The 15,800-nt window shown below is 40.8% G+C and overlaps 1 protein-coding gene across 3 annotated transcripts in view; it reads left to right on the top strand.

Moving 5' to 3' along the window:
• pknox2 (pbx/knotted 1 homeobox 2) overlaps positions 1-15,800 on the top strand; it is a 100,644-nt gene that overhangs the window by 19,014 nt on the left and 65,830 nt on the right. For 2 of the 3 annotated variants that reach the window (XM_037120554.1, XM_037120557.1), the window contains exon 1: positions 6,815-6,949. The gene's annotated coding sequence lies outside the window, so the exon portion shown is untranslated. Of the gene's footprint in view, positions 1-6,814; positions 6,950-15,800 lie in introns of those variants that run through there. The other variant, XM_037120555.1, reaches the window with a different exon arrangement.

Below are 15,800 nucleotides of genomic sequence, written 5' to 3' on the forward strand. Positions count from 1 at the left end.
CATACCGGACCACGGTGATAAAGTCATAGGCTGGTTAGGTTTAGGTACTAAAGAAACTTGATTATTGACTACTTATGTAGCTTCTGTTCCAAATGTACCTACATCTCTGTAATTTGGGTTACGTTGCGTGTCAAGTTAAAAAAAAAAACAACTCACTGGTGACTTTTGGTTTCACGCAAATAAAGGTCAGAATATGCTGCTTTCATAGTTTATGAACTGGATGTAAAGGGAAATAAATATAAATAAAGTAAGTTTTTTTCAATTTTATTAAGTGTTTGGAGTTGAAAAGAAAACTATAAATGTTTGATACCATGGGGAAAAATTAAATATTCAAGTTAATTTACTTCTGAGCTTAGACAGAGGAGTGCGGGGAGATGGGTCTATGTGGGCACTGCAGCGGTGCATCTGTTTAACTCACTGTTGGAGAGAAGAGTGTGACAAAGCACAGCTGGTACTGGTGTATCCACTCTGCGGAAAACGAGTCTTGAAACCATCTCAAATATGTGCAAACAATTGTACAAAAACATTTGACCAGCTTTTGCTGGATTTGGGCCTCCATACTTCTAAAAGCATCAAGAAAAAATGTAAAAATGCCGTGTGAAGTAATGAATTTGATATATTAGACAAAGATATATTCCTGGAAAGTTTTAGCCAATAATCGAAATTCACTGTCAGTGAACAATCCCAAACATCTCAGCACAAAACATTTTTATGTTCCTGGACCTTTCTCTTTAAGTCTCTGTTTCTTTTTCACATCATTAGCCTCTATATGGATAATCTCTTTTTATCCCACTAGTCTTAAGGTTCTTTTCCCCTTTTCTTGATGCAGCTCAACTCATTAAACAGAGGAATCCACTGGTGGCACTGAGGATTGGAACTTCTTTTTCCGAAACTCTTTAAAGAAAGCCCAGACCGGAGGAATTTAGACTGGTCTCTTTTTTGTTTGCTCAATCCATCCTGACTCATCACGATGTGGGTATTTTTAGCAGTGGATTCCTGTTTGGCTTTCTCCCCACTGTTCACAAGGGGCTATCATATTCTGTGAGACAGGGAGGAATAATCAATGTCAAATATCAGCCGAGAGTCGATTAGTGGCAGAGACACAAAGTTAGAACAGCTTGTGTCATGCTGGAAGTTAGATATAGTGTGTGTAGCAGCTGGATGAAGTGCTCAGGTCTGTTGTGTAGACTTAATGTATGTGTTTTGTCTGGCACAGCTGCCCATATCAGCTGCATGCTCGTTAAATGTTGGGCTTAAACCAGCGCTGACGCCGTGCCGGCTCTGGTTACTCCTGTGGGAATACCTGCCATTGTCATTGTGAGCCCTTCATAATTCCCCGGAATTAGCCTCAAACAGTTGAAGTTTGGCGGGCAAGATAAAAGAACTGAGCTTTGACTAACTGGGTGAGAAGGAATACTTGCAAGTTTTTGGTGGCTGTTTCACAGAATGATTAACTACTTGACCATTAAAACCATTAGCCAACACTGGGCATTGTTGTCATTTAATTTTTCATCTGAGATTTTAGCATGATGAATTCAAGTGACATCATAATTCAATATAGTAGGCTGTTCTCAGCCGTTAAGATGGCTGGTTAATGACATAACTTTAAATATCAGTTGTTGTCTCTTGAACATGCATTTGTTTGACAGAATTTCAGATATGAGAGGGAAATCAGTCATATTGTTATTGCAGTAACACTATTGTATCATGGGCCTTCGATTAACCCTTTACTGGTTCTTTTCGAGACCTTTTTGACGAGAACTCATCACTGTTATCTAGTGAGTGACAAAAATATGGTAAATCTTGTGCGATTAATCCGCTATTTGTCTGCTTTATTAGTTGATTACTAGTAAGTGCATCAGGTTTTAGTAATAACACTTTTTTAATTCACTTCCACCACATTTAAATACTATTGTCTTGTATGCTCAAACTTCAAAGCTGAGATTAGTCCTTCATGGCCCTTTACAATAGTGTAACCCCCCCCCCTCCCCGTCCCATAGAGTCTGATTCCTCACTGTTAAGGTGGCCAAGTGACCCGATATCCTGTTTGTCTGGAGAACAGAAATATTTCTGATTGTTGCACATCCTGCCGGTCAGTGATCTGTGGCACATACAGCTGCCGGGCATGAAGCCTTATTTAGCTTCTATTGTATGAGTTTGGACACAATCACGCTCTGTACTGACTTAATCTTCAATGCCAGGGAATGATTTTGAAGTGTGAGATTGGTTGTTGTCAATATGCGTGGGAGATTCATGCGAGTTTCGGGCACTCACGCCACGGGCATTATCGTGCAAAATTAATTATTTGCCTCTTTTTTTTATGTTCCCCTGAATCTTAGAGCAGTAAAAAACCTGCCTGTGTTTTATTGAAATGAAATTATGGTATAATGTCACTTTTGCTATTAGCACAGAGAGTCTGTGCATGCCAATTGATCCTGCTGTTGTCATAGCAACATGAACCACTAAACCTCTGCGCAGCTGTTGTTATGGAAGCCCTTGAACAGCTGGGGGGCTATAGCTGCGGAGGGATTGTGGGAAACGGGTCTTTTGGTCCTCCCTTCACACCTTGACCCCAAAACTCCTGCCAGCGAAAAAGAGGAGGATTTGGGAATCTTAAAGATGTCCATCTGGAGTTATTTCTCCACCGTACAGAGCCTCCATATGATGAGAGAGAAAGTTTAGGCAGGAAGTTGTGAATATTTAATCATGTCTGTGTCTCCTACAAACCTGCTTTGCCACAAATGCGGCAGTGGAATCAAATGAGTCAAATGAAGCTAGATTCTCTCCCAGGGTTTGCCTGATGCATTGGAGCATATCCCATTATTGATATGAGCGAATGTTGTACACAGTGCAACAATGAAACACTTATTTCATAATGAAGCACAACTTGTCCGGGGAGCAGCACTCTCTGAGTCCTATTCCATCAGCCATAATAATGCCGGTGCGTAAACCGGGGGCAAGGTTCCATCCTTCCTGTATTTTGGGCACTGCCTTTTGTGACTCATTTACTGTCATTTACTGTACTGTATAAGAACTACTTTATACTTGGTAAGAAATACTCTTTTCTTAAGTCATAGTAGAAAACAGTATAATGTAAGATCTGCATTACAAGTAACAAGCCTGTGAGATGAATGTGCTTGAAGTATCAAAACTAAAAGTTGTCATTCATCAGAATGACTTGGTGGGAATGAGTCACTCTGTTATTAACGAACAATGATCCATCCCGTCCACCCCCTCATTCAGACATTTTTGCTCTTTAGGTCACCCGACATCCTCCTTTACTGCTGTAATCATTGCTGCAGCTGGTCACCACTTCTAGCGTCTGTAGCAGCAATGTGGGTCACAATGGCTGCTTTCACATTTGGCCTATGTGGTCGTTTTCCTAACCAAACATTTTAAGAGTAAAGACAAACTATTACGAGAGCGAGTGAGAGGAATTACTTTATTATTATCAAATGCATTATGACATTGATGCAACAATTGCTTAAAATTTAAGCAATAATCAATTTAACTAACAGTTAACTATTTACCTAGGTAGTTGCAGTTACATGTAAGTGCTGAATTTGTGAGAAAATGCCACTGCATTACCACTTCATATACTGTTGGTTGGTTCAATCGGTGGGGAGCTCCACCTGCAGTGAGCAATAACCTCTGCTCACGGAACCTCACATGGCATGCTTTATTGGATATACAGTCTGTACTTTCAATTTCGTCAATTTCCATATGATCTTGTGTTTATGTTTTAATGAAGACTTCCGCTAAGGGGGTTATGTTTTCACCAATGTCTGTTTGTTGGTTGGTTGTTTTTTTTAAGCAGGATCACACACAGACTACTTAATAGGTTTACACAAAACTTGAGATACTAAGTAAAATACAAGTAAAATGAGATCCTTCCCTCCACTGACTGTGTATGTATACCTGTGTATGAAGAAGACAGGCTGCAGGGTGAGTGATGGCGGGCAGATTCAGGAATGCTAATGTTTCCTCTGTGGCTTTTGTGAGGAACACGGTGATTAGACCTCCAGCCCCCTGGGTGGAGCCCCTCGCCGCACCAGCTCCCGCTCTGATTTACTTTGACGTCAACAGGAAGGTCAGCTGGGTCCCAGAGGGGTCATGGAGGGGATGGTGAATGGTGTGTGTAGAGGGCTTCAGCACAGAGACGCTCCTCCAGGATCCCAGCTGGGGCTGGAGGGATGACCGAGGGAGGAAGGGCCCTTGGAGCTTAGGGAGGGCTTCGGGAAGGATTACTGAGAAGCTAAAATGTTTTCTTTGTGGCTGGAGGAAACCTAAGAATCCTCTCACCCAAATCTCCCCTGGTCTGGGGGGACTGTGTGGCAGGGAAACTCCAGCTACATCCTAAAGATTTTCAAATTTTCTCGGGCTTAGAGCTTCTCTTTACTGTCATCAACATGTTTTATTTGGCTTTCAGAGTGATAAGCTTCAAATCATTTATAGTTAAGAAGAGTCTAGATTCAACTAATATTAATGCTGCTGTTTAAAACAAATAAAGAATACTTTTTAGTTTACGAGGGGAAGAAACAAATGTAAATCTAAGTGCAAGAATGGAAACACTTTGTGTTAATAAAGTGACTGCGAGATATTGCATCAGATAATTTGTTCACTATGCTGATTTGAACCTAAATCAGTCACCAAAACACCACCACACATCAGATATATTTCATTGTGTAGCTGTCATGAGTAAGTGTATCCAAGTCATTGTGTAGAGCACCATCAGGCATCTTCCTTGTTGTTGTTTTTCAACTGAAAGCGTGAAAAATGGTGGCCACCGAAGAGCAATATCAATTTGCACAATATTGATTCTTGAAAACAATTTTCAAAAAATGGTTCTAATGGAATGTCCTGATGTTTATCCATTTTATGTTCAATGAGCCACTTTATTTGCAACATCTCAGATGATGTAAACACTCCTAATTGAGTTTCCTCAAAATATGCATGACAGTGGGATATGATAGGAAGTTATTATCGTTTTCCACTACTTTTAAGAGATAAAAAATGATAAAACACCCTGAAAAATAGAAATGTTTGGGCTACTCTCTGCTAAGCCTCCTCTTCTTTCATTCCATTCCCACCGCTCCCTCCACTCTGGGCCTCTGGTAGTACCTACCTACCACACACACAGTAGTCCCCACTGAGCTGTGCAGGACTGGATAAATACCATCCCTTCAGAGGCTCTGTGTTAGCAGATTGCTGGAGGTAGGCGGCCCGCTGTGAGGCCCGACCACACTCCCACTGTTCTGGAGGAGCTTTAAGCGAAAGATCAGGTGTCCAGCCCTGAATGCTTGATTGAACTTAAATCTTTTGCATGTGCGCCATAACTCTCCCTGCTCTGTGTGGCTCAGACATGGCCAACCAGTCAATTGCTCAAAGGAATTTGAGTTGCAGCAGTTCTCTGACCTCCCTGTTTTCACGTGTATCATTGAAAACTATATTCAGATGCATTTTGATATGATGGAGAGCTGCATAAAAATTATGAATTCACCACAAGTCAAGTTAATGATTATTATAGAGCAATAATGACCTGATATGATAATAAAAAAGAAACACTTATGAATGTATTCACTCATTAAAAAGTACCTATTTTCATATACAAGTACTTGTATTATAATTTAAACTTCAAACCCACTCTACCAGTATGATTGTTTTATAAAACGGATAACTCCTCCTGGTAATTATAGCAATTTACTCAAATTCTCTACATTTGTAATTCAGAATGTGTTGTATTATTCTTCACTGGTGTTACAATTGTTACACATTTATTTATTAATGCGTCTATAATTAAAGATTAAAGACATCCATTAGATTTTTTAGACCTACTTCTTTTTTTTCTTTTTTTTTACCAAGTTTTAGCAAGTTACTATCCCAATTTGAGTCCGGCAGAGGTCTTGTGTTATCCCCTTTTCTGCTGTTGGTCTTTACTTAATTGGATCAAATAAAGGTGAGGAACCATTAAGTGCTGAACAGTTATGTACTTAAATTGAGGGCTTTGCTCAAAACCTGTCCGGTTTTTGAAATTCAGTTTTGCCTAGGTTGTTGCTTTTACTGTATCCTTCAAACTGGAACGTAAAACGTTGTCATCATGGGCGGGAGTGATGGGCAGCAGTACAGAAACAGGGAACTGTACACTTAATAAACAAGGGTTTTTTGCTTTCATTATGAACGAAATGACACCACCAGCGTTTAGATTGGGTCCCTGTAAAACTCTCTTTCCCTGCGCAATTCTGCCACCAGAATGGAGGCTGACTGGTGATGCAGTCAGGCTGTTAGCCTGGCATCGTTTCTGCTATCCTTAATAAAATAATGGGAATAGGAATCATGCGTAAAATGGCTTGAATTCAAATAATATCAATTTCAAGTCCATGACATTCCTACTATGCGGGATGTTCTGTGCCCCAATGTGCATTTTATTAAAGGATAAGGCTTTTGTTATTTCACCTATTTTTATTATCAACAAAAATACACAAACAAACAATAAATGAATGTATCTACTCACCGGTGTTGTGTATGTATCAGTGCCTGATATAACTTCTTCCTCAGTGCCACAGAGCTCTGTTGTTGTCCAAAAACTATTAAAAAACAGATCACATGTTTCTTTATTACTGTGAACACACACACACACACACACACACACACACACACACACACACACACACACACACACACACACACACACACACACACACACACTGTGGTTTATTTTGACTTAATTCCTCATACACCGTCCTTGCTACCCTAAATACCCACCAAATGTGTTTCCTAATGTTTGATTGATCTTTTAAGGTCCTTTTGAGTTATGATAATAATTACTTTGTTAAGTTGCATCACTCAAACGTTGTCGTCTGTCACCAGGCTTTGTGTGCCGCGTTGGATACCGGGCCACGGGGAAGAGAACAACTCTAAAAGCTGTTGTGTTGCTGTGGGCAAGCTAACTGTAAGTTGCCTTCTTGTAAACTTCATGATATAACCAGGTTGTATGTGATTGTGCTTGTTTATACATGTCATTAACAGGGCTGTGTGCAATTTGCAAGTATGTGTTTCATGAACAGAATGTTCATTCTGTCTCGATAGACTTTAAATAACAACATATCTGGCAGAGCTAATCTGTTTCTTCAAAGGCCAGCACCAGTCTGTGATTTAATTTAAGAGCACACAATCAAATGTAATTCATGCTATAAACACGTTGGCATGCCCCGAGTACACGGTTAATGATTACCCTGCTGCAGTTCACTCGAGCCGCTTGAAACCAGCTGATCATTTCAATCCCCTGAGCATATTTGCACAGCGTTTATTCAACCCCTAAATGAGAATTTGGATTTCTGGGCTCAGTTTTTGCTGGAACTTCAATCTATAGCTTCTTTTTGTGATTGATGACTCACTCTCCGACAAACACACTATTTGCATCTTGGATCGGAATGAGAATGGATGTGACCTGATGAGAATCTGCAAGCTTGGTGCTGTGTTATATAAGGGACACTTTATTGTATTGATTAAATCTGTAATGTGGTGCTGTGTGTACTATAAAATGTTTTTTTATTTTTTTTAACTGATTGACTGTTAATATATTTTCCACAAATATACTATACCCATGTGATCATGTGATGAGAGAAAGGGATCCCAAACAATGAACACCTGTCAGCTTGTTGTGTTGGTGAGTAAATGGGAACCAAAAGCCAATGGAAATAGGCTCAAATAGCAGATGACAACCACTGGCTCTTGTACCTGCTGCCTCCAGAGTGTGCTGGTTTCTAACAAGCAATTGTCTGGCTATGCGATGTTGCTTTGAAGAGGATTGCATTTCTGTATTGTTATGTCATGAACGAATGGGACATTGAAGTCTCCAAATGGTTTTTGAATGCTCGTGACTGGATCTTGGGTTCTTCCCACAAAAAACATTCTGTAAGGCAGAGTTAGCTGATGAGTCACTGCGGCAGTGAGGTAACCATATCATGTTTTACTTTCATGTTAAATGCAGGTGTCCACTATGTATGATCCTGATAAGTGATGATAACCCATTTTTCATGGCCTGTACTTGTAAGATAACTGATGTTTTCACTTTTTTGTGTTTTAAAAACAGGTTCATACCCTGTAGTTTATGGGAACATGAGTGTTCCATGGCCCTAATAACATTTGTTGTGTTAAAACTTTTAGACTTTTCTTCTCCTTTCTGAGTCCTTGTACAAACTATACCGCAAATCATGCAGTCTTCCTCTGAAACTGTAAAAAATCATCCACACCAAGGATGACATTATTTGGCTCTTTAGCCCACACTGCATGTCTCTACCCAAACGCAGTATTTTGATGTCATTAGACAGCGTGTACCCACTCCCAACACGTCAAATACAGAAGCCTGGTCGGTGGCCTTACGCTTCTAAATTTGACACTGTAGTTGCCCCTCAAGCTTCACTTGTAGAAGCGCTCCTCTGTGGTAGTATAAAGAGTTGCAAAAGTCAAAGTCAGTGGTGGTTTGGGTTGTTGGATGGGTCACACACTGGACTTAGACTTTTCCCTCCGAAGACCCGGTTTTGCGTCCTGTTTGTACCAAATTAGCTTTGACAAGTTGGTTGCTCTATGACATTTTTCCACTTTAGGACACTAGCTGCTGCAGTTGAAAAGTTGCATAACTCTCAGACTAGATAATTAAGTTGCTGAGCTGTGATAACTACCAGTGTGTGGTGTATTGTGATGACTTTGGCTATTTCTGCAGCAAACCAATACTGCTACAAATCATACTCTGTTTTTGCACAAAAACACTTATTATGAGACAAAGCACTTTTTATTTTAACGGTGACTCTGATTATAACAACTGTTGTGATTTGAGCACAGTAGCATGTTTCATAGAGGGAAGTGTTTGAAAGACTTGTCTTGCTGTTTGTTGTTGTTGCCATATCCTCTTCCACCTGAGTCGTTCCAGAGACAATGATATTAGAAATTAGGTCAAAATTGCTGCTTTGGAAACATTTGAATATTACTGCCTGTCCCTGAGGTTCAGAATGAAATAAGCAACAAGGACTTTAGTATCCCCTCTTCCCCAGTGTTTGCAGCTAATTGCAAATTGAAGAACTGAAAAGTTGTGGCCATTCCTGCTCAATTGAAAATGATTCCCCCCCCATCCCCCAAGACTTAATGAAAACCTCTTACATCTTTTTTCTCTTGTTTTTCTCTCTCTCTCTCTAAAATTGTTCTATTTGAGTCATCGCCATTTTTGCAGCACATAGGTTGTCAGGGGTAAATTTGGTTCTTAATTAAGTAATTAAATAATTAAGACTTGACCTGGAACTCAATTCCAACCAGATACAAATTCTATTCAGTTAGGGCCAGGTAGTGTCCCATATTTCAGTCTCTATGTCAATAGACTAGAATATGGATACGACCTGCCCCCATGTGTACATAGTAACCCTGCAGGAGAAACAAAACAAAACAAAATATGCTTGGTTTGGATACTTTTGACCAAACATGGCTTCTACATTCATCAGTCTGGCAGCTCCCCATAATAACACCAATTTTATAGTGCCCGTTAGCCTCACAGAATCAGCTGTGGATTATTAGTTTTTTCTTCTCAAGGGAATCTCAACAGTCACATGGTTAAGGGATGGGTGTTACATGTTCCCTTTGACACAACTCATAATCAGACAGAATATATATATGGCACAATCATAAGAATTAATCATGCCAATATATATATATATATATATATATATATATATATATATATATATATATATATATATATATATATATATATATATATATATATATATATATACATATATTGGCATGATTAATTCTTATGATTGTGCCAACTTTTAGTGGTGAAGTAGATAGTAGGCCTGCTGAGTCTTTTAAGTGGCAAAGAATAAAGTACAAATTTGGAAGATGGGGTAGTGGATGGCTGTGTAGTCCATCTCATTTTCATGAAGGAGGATGGAGTTAACATCTTATCAATGAGCTTCACCTGAGCTTCACAATACTTTCTGTTGACTAACATCAGCCATGGTTTATTTGCCATAAGCACAATGCTTAACCATGGCTGCCCAATGCAGATATCATAAAAAAGTGATATAAAAAGACATTAGACATGTCATATTAGGCTGTTTGGTTTTTGTTTTGCCTTTCCGTCACTGTGTTAGGTATCATTTCTATGCATGTAAATGGTCTGCAAAGTTAAAAGTCCACACCAAAAACACTGCTCCTGCACTTCCTGAAACACCTGGTTTGGAGTCAAGCCTTTACTTCATTAACTTATGTGCATCTCTGTGCAGGTGTTATATAAATATATATATTTTTTTATGTGAACCAGTCAATCAGCAGACATACAGTTGCACCTGCTGTAGCAGCATTATTTTTAGATCACACTACCTTTCCTGGCATGACCTGCCCTATTCTGCCCCTGATTGGCTGCATCCACCCAAGTAATGCACATGTGCAACTCTCATCAAAGATTGAACAGAGGCCAGATGTCTCACTCTGTAGCTACAATTGACTGTTCACGATACAGTGTGAAGTGCGATGCTACAGCAGTGCACCATATGAGAAATGATATGTGATTTTTGAAAATGACAGTGTGTAAACCTGTTCTATGAGGACCCCCAAATAAAGTATGAACCGGAAATTTTGCATAACATGACCCCTTTAAAACATGCTGTCACTTGATGATAAAATACATGTTCGAAATAATCCAAGGTTTTGTAGAATTGGTGTTCGGTGACATCCTTGTCCTTGTCCGTCTATCACAGAAATATCGTGTCAGTCTACACAGATATGACTTGGGCTGATTTGTCATAAAATTCTCAGTACACTAACATTGTTCAGGGGAATAAAGTGAAATGTTCAAAATATCCTGCCTCTATTATGTACATATATGTTTAACTACATATGATGCCATGTATGTGGCCTATATGAGACTATTTATAGAAGTTTTTTTTATTCCCTAATGTTCGTAAGTAATTCATGACTGATCACACTCTAAACATTTTCCCTGCTTCAAGGCTCTAGGCCTCAAACTTGCTATGTTCTGTAATCCTCCTCTTGTATCTACCCTTCATGTTCTTGTTGTTTTTGTCAACTTTTTGCTCTTGAAATAATGCCTCTAAATCCTAATTAGTCTTTGTTGTCAAATTCTGCAAATGCCCTTGTATTGGCCGAAGAGGCCGCAGATCAAAATAAGAGCTAGGACAATGGGGGTTCTGTACACACATGGCAGTCTCTAGCTGATTGCCGGAGGAGGTCTGGTTTTACTAAGCCATTTGTCTCTTCCTACACATAGGCCAGACTAATCGCACAGCCAGTCTCCATGTCCTCTCAGCCCCTAAGTGTTCCCCAATCCTGCCCTCCCACTCCCCACCCAAAAACCTCCAGCACGATTCCCCACCAAGGATTGTTTTACGCTTAATTTTGTTAGACTTAATGAGATTTCACTAATTAAATCTCCTCCTGGTTGGAGAACCCCCCCTTACATTAACCCCCCCCCTCCACTCACAATCACTCCAGCCCATGGAGTGATTGCTTGTAGAGCTATTTTAGACAAATAAACTTTTTCATGAAGAACAGGGACAGTGGGTTGCACAAGGACAGGACTGTGTTACACTGTGGATTTCCAATTTCGCGCCAAGATGCTCTGCTGCGCTTGTGATAACCAATAGGTTTTCAAATCTGATTTAATGTATAAGGGCAGGAAGTAGTTGTCGCGTACATCCAGATGTCTTTGCATCACAAAGATGTGTTGCTGCGAGTATGTCAGTAGATGCTGGAAAACAGAGTAGTGGTGTAAAAAATATGATATGCAAAGAAATGTCTAAAAAGCACTAGACTATTGCTATATATTTTGTTGAGTCGTGTACTTACATTATCCCAGACCATTCCAACAGGTTTACAAAAGGTAACGTGTTTCATTTGCTCTGCTTTAATGTATATCAGCAGTACGCCAGTGAGCAACGGCTGGCTGACCAGCAGCTCTGCCCCCGGAGCCCTACCCCAGCCCTCCCCACACAACACGTTGCATTTTGTTTTGATAGAGAGCACCCTAGCATTGGTTAACATATTGTGCGTCCAGGTTCTTTGTTACATCTCACTGTCAGTTTTGGTGATATTTGTTTAAGATTTTATGGTAGTTTATATGGATTAGTATATTTTGCCAGAGCTTGAACTCAAAATACCTTCATTGTTAGTCACCAGGAATACCGTTTAATGTAAAGCAGAGGAGCTGAACCTCAAAAGTATGTGACAGGACACTGGCAAAATGCACACATGCTCCATATACATGCCCCTAATAATAATCCCTGCATTAGCTGGATGGCAGTGCTAAATGGGAAGTGCTGAAGGGTGGGACCATCTCAGCTCAAGCAGTGAGGCCTTGGAGGTCATTGTTGACAGCAGCCGCTTGCCCTGCTATTGTGGACAACCCTCTGGGACTCTCACACCGACTATTGTGGGAGCCAGCCTCCCGTTTCCCGTTTGAGCCCTGGACGCCCGTTGCCAGCTCCGCCGCTCGGTTCTTCAGCCAAAAAGTCCATTACACCTCTCTCCCCGCTCCCTCCCATGCCCCTGTGTCCATTGTGGCCCAGCAAACCCTGCTTCATTTACGCACACACATATAGAGATACACACACACACACACGCACACACACATACACCCTATCCAGCCTCCGAAGAGCCTGTGCTGTGGCCCTCGGGTGGGCGAGTGGGCAGCGTGCCCGTTTCAGATGGGAGTGCTTCCTTGATGAAGGCCCATGCTGATCGGGTTTCTGCCACCTGTCATTCAGCTTAGGGGGCAGGAAAGGGGGCAACAGTGGTTGTGGGTGGTGGGAGTGAGGAGGCGGGGTGAAGTGGGGCAGGGGGGTTAACAGGAGAGATGCCATGGCAATCTGGCACCAAGCCTGCAGCCTGCTGTTGTTTCAGTGCAGCCTCCTAGACTTCTCAAGTAGTCCTTTAGTTCAGGCAGCGGCAAGTTCCCTGTTTGATCTAATGATAAAGTACTCCAGTATATACTTCACATGACATCACTGAACAGCAAAAGAAGACAAAGTCACCCTCGTGCTGATGGAAAGCCAAAGCTTCACGGCAAATCTGTGTTGCAGCTTTCTCCTAAACAGCTGAAGTAGATGGGGACCTAAAATATAAAAACACGACTGAAGAAAATGAAAAAAAAAATGAAGAAAAGGAGTCCATACAGCTTGTCTGGCGCCAACGGCACTGCATTCCCTCCACTGTACTGTATTACAGGGAAGGGAATGTATTACGCATCTGTATTACACGACTGTCAGCTATGACTGTGATGACTGTGACTGTGACTACTGTTAGGATCCAGAAATGTTTCGTGGACAACAACACTTCCCCCGGCTTTCCGTCGTAATTTTAGCAAGTAGATAATGACTGAATATACATTTCTGGGTGAATTGTTCCTTACGTGTAGCTCAGCACGCTTCATGGCCTCTCAGACCTAACCCTTTTTTGTTGATCAAGGAACATTCCCTAAAAAGGTCAATACACGTGAGTCATTCATTTGTTGTGCATTTGCTGTAAATGATGGTCAAAAGGGATTTTTTTTGCTGACTCATACAACATCGGGTCATCTTTTTTTTTTTTTTCTACTGGTCTCATATCCACTCAGAGAGCACATACCTCTGTAAACTGTGCAATTTTAGAGGCGGAACATTTCAATCCGCTCCTTGCTCTACACACAAGCAAATAGTGATGGACAATCATTCGGACAAGACCTGAATCATGGGACGAGCAAACTTTAACTTTCATATATTCTCAAAAATGTTGTTCTTTCATTCTGATATCCTGCTAACCAAGCACAGACAGACAGACACACTAGTTTAAAAACATAACCTCTTGGAACATTAAGAAAATATTAGAACATGCTGTAATTCATTACAGGACTTCATCTCACAAACACAGCACGTTATTGCAGATTGGATGTTAGTGGAATGCTGGCACTAAAGTGTTTTGGGCCTCATTTAGCCTTGCTCATGGAGAGAAATTCATTTGCCTTTCCTCATGAGTTAGAGTAGCAGGTTTCCTTAGTTGTGATTCTGGCCCTGCCAGGTTTATGTGCTCACTCTGTGAGATTTCAGTTAAATCAAGACATCTGGAAGTGCATATTAATCATAAGCATTTTATAGCTTTTGGGAATGAGCAAGAGTGAAAGAAACGCACTGTTGAGAAATGCTGCATCCACTATAGGTGGCATTTTAACTCATGGCCTTTGCAGATCTGAGATCGCCTAGGCTGTCATTTCAAATTTGACATGGGACAGCAGCTGTGGAGCTCCTTTAGCTTCTATCACACCATCTTTGTCAGATTCAAAGGCCTGCAGTCTAGCCATAGGTTAGAGGATTTTCTGAGCTAATGAAGGCTCCATTTTGGCCACAGAATGGAAAATCTACCTTTAATCAAAGAAGATTGGAAGGCAAACTGGCGATCGCTAACATACTCCCTCTGACCTCTTTGTTACATGAATTTGAGGTCACGCTTAACTCCACATTATTAGCTTCACTGTGTGATCCCACATTTCACTCCATTGCACTTGCTAACTCTATGCTTAACCATCATCCTCCAATCCATCCATATCCATTTCTCCCTCACCCGGGCTCTTTACCCTACCAACCCTAATTGTAATTATGTTGATTTAACTTAGACACATGCGGCTCCCTCCCCACCATCTGAATGGGAGCTTATTAGTTTGAATATTTTTTTTTATATTTATTTATTCCCATTTCTCAGGGTCCCTGTCGGCATTTCCAATTACTCTTGTCGTGCGGCTGTAATTGCCTCCATGCTAATGGCCGCCAGACAATCGTGCTAAATGAGGTGAGGCCGAGAGGCTAGGAGCCCGACTTCATTAAGAGCTAATGGGATTTTATAAGGGGGACTGAAGACCCAGCTCATCAAAAAAAGGGAGATGGAAGGAAAACAAAACAGATGGAGGGGGAGAGCCAAATCACCACTATTCTAACTTAGCCCGCTCTTTTTCCTGGCACTGACGAAAAAAAGAGCAGGTTAGTCTTCTTCTAGACGACTACTCGCTAATTATAGAGAAAGACTCAGCAGTGACTTACACTGGAAAACAGACACACTGAGAAATGGATAAGTGTGTTCTGGCTGTCCAGTTCAACATGAAAAGCAGTTATTTCTGTGTCTCATGCTCTTGGAAGCTGGTTGTATTCTGTTTTTTGGCAAAGTAACAGCAATAGATACGTATAAATTATATATTTATAAGTGAGTGGACAGTCCAGTCCAAAACCTCCCACATATTTCACACTTCATTTAGACAGAGACAGGCTTAGATGGGTGCAAACACGGATGTGAATACATGGCTAAAACTCAACAGGATGGTACTGTATGAAACAAAGGCAGTGATACATACTGTAATCTGCATATGGGTTGAAGGCCAACCGACGCCACCAAAAGCCCAGTTGGTCATGAAATAATTCAGAATAGATTAATTTGGTATTGTTGTTGCCTGACGATTAATTCTCCCCAGATTACTATAAAAATATCGTATCTTTGTGATAGTGTGGTTCCAACCCCACAATGCGAGGCGACAGTGAGTGTAATTGGCTGCGAGAAAAACTAATTTGAAAGAAATGTCTTTATTTCTGTTAAATAAGCATTTAACACTGCATGTTTATGTAACCTTTTTCCTCCTCAACAGAATGCTCACTCCAGTCCCTTTAACAAAGTTCTCCATTCAGACCACTAAACCAACCCCTTCACAGAAGTAATGATCCCTCACTGATCTGTCTGCCCTTGAAATGCATTGAAAGGTGGCCATCCATCTT

This window comes from Acanthopagrus latus, chromosome 13 (assembly GCF_904848185.1).
Source record: "Acanthopagrus latus isolate v.2019 chromosome 13, fAcaLat1.1, whole genome shotgun sequence".
Lineage (NCBI taxonomy): Eukaryota > Metazoa > Chordata > Actinopteri > Spariformes > Sparidae > Acanthopagrus > Acanthopagrus latus.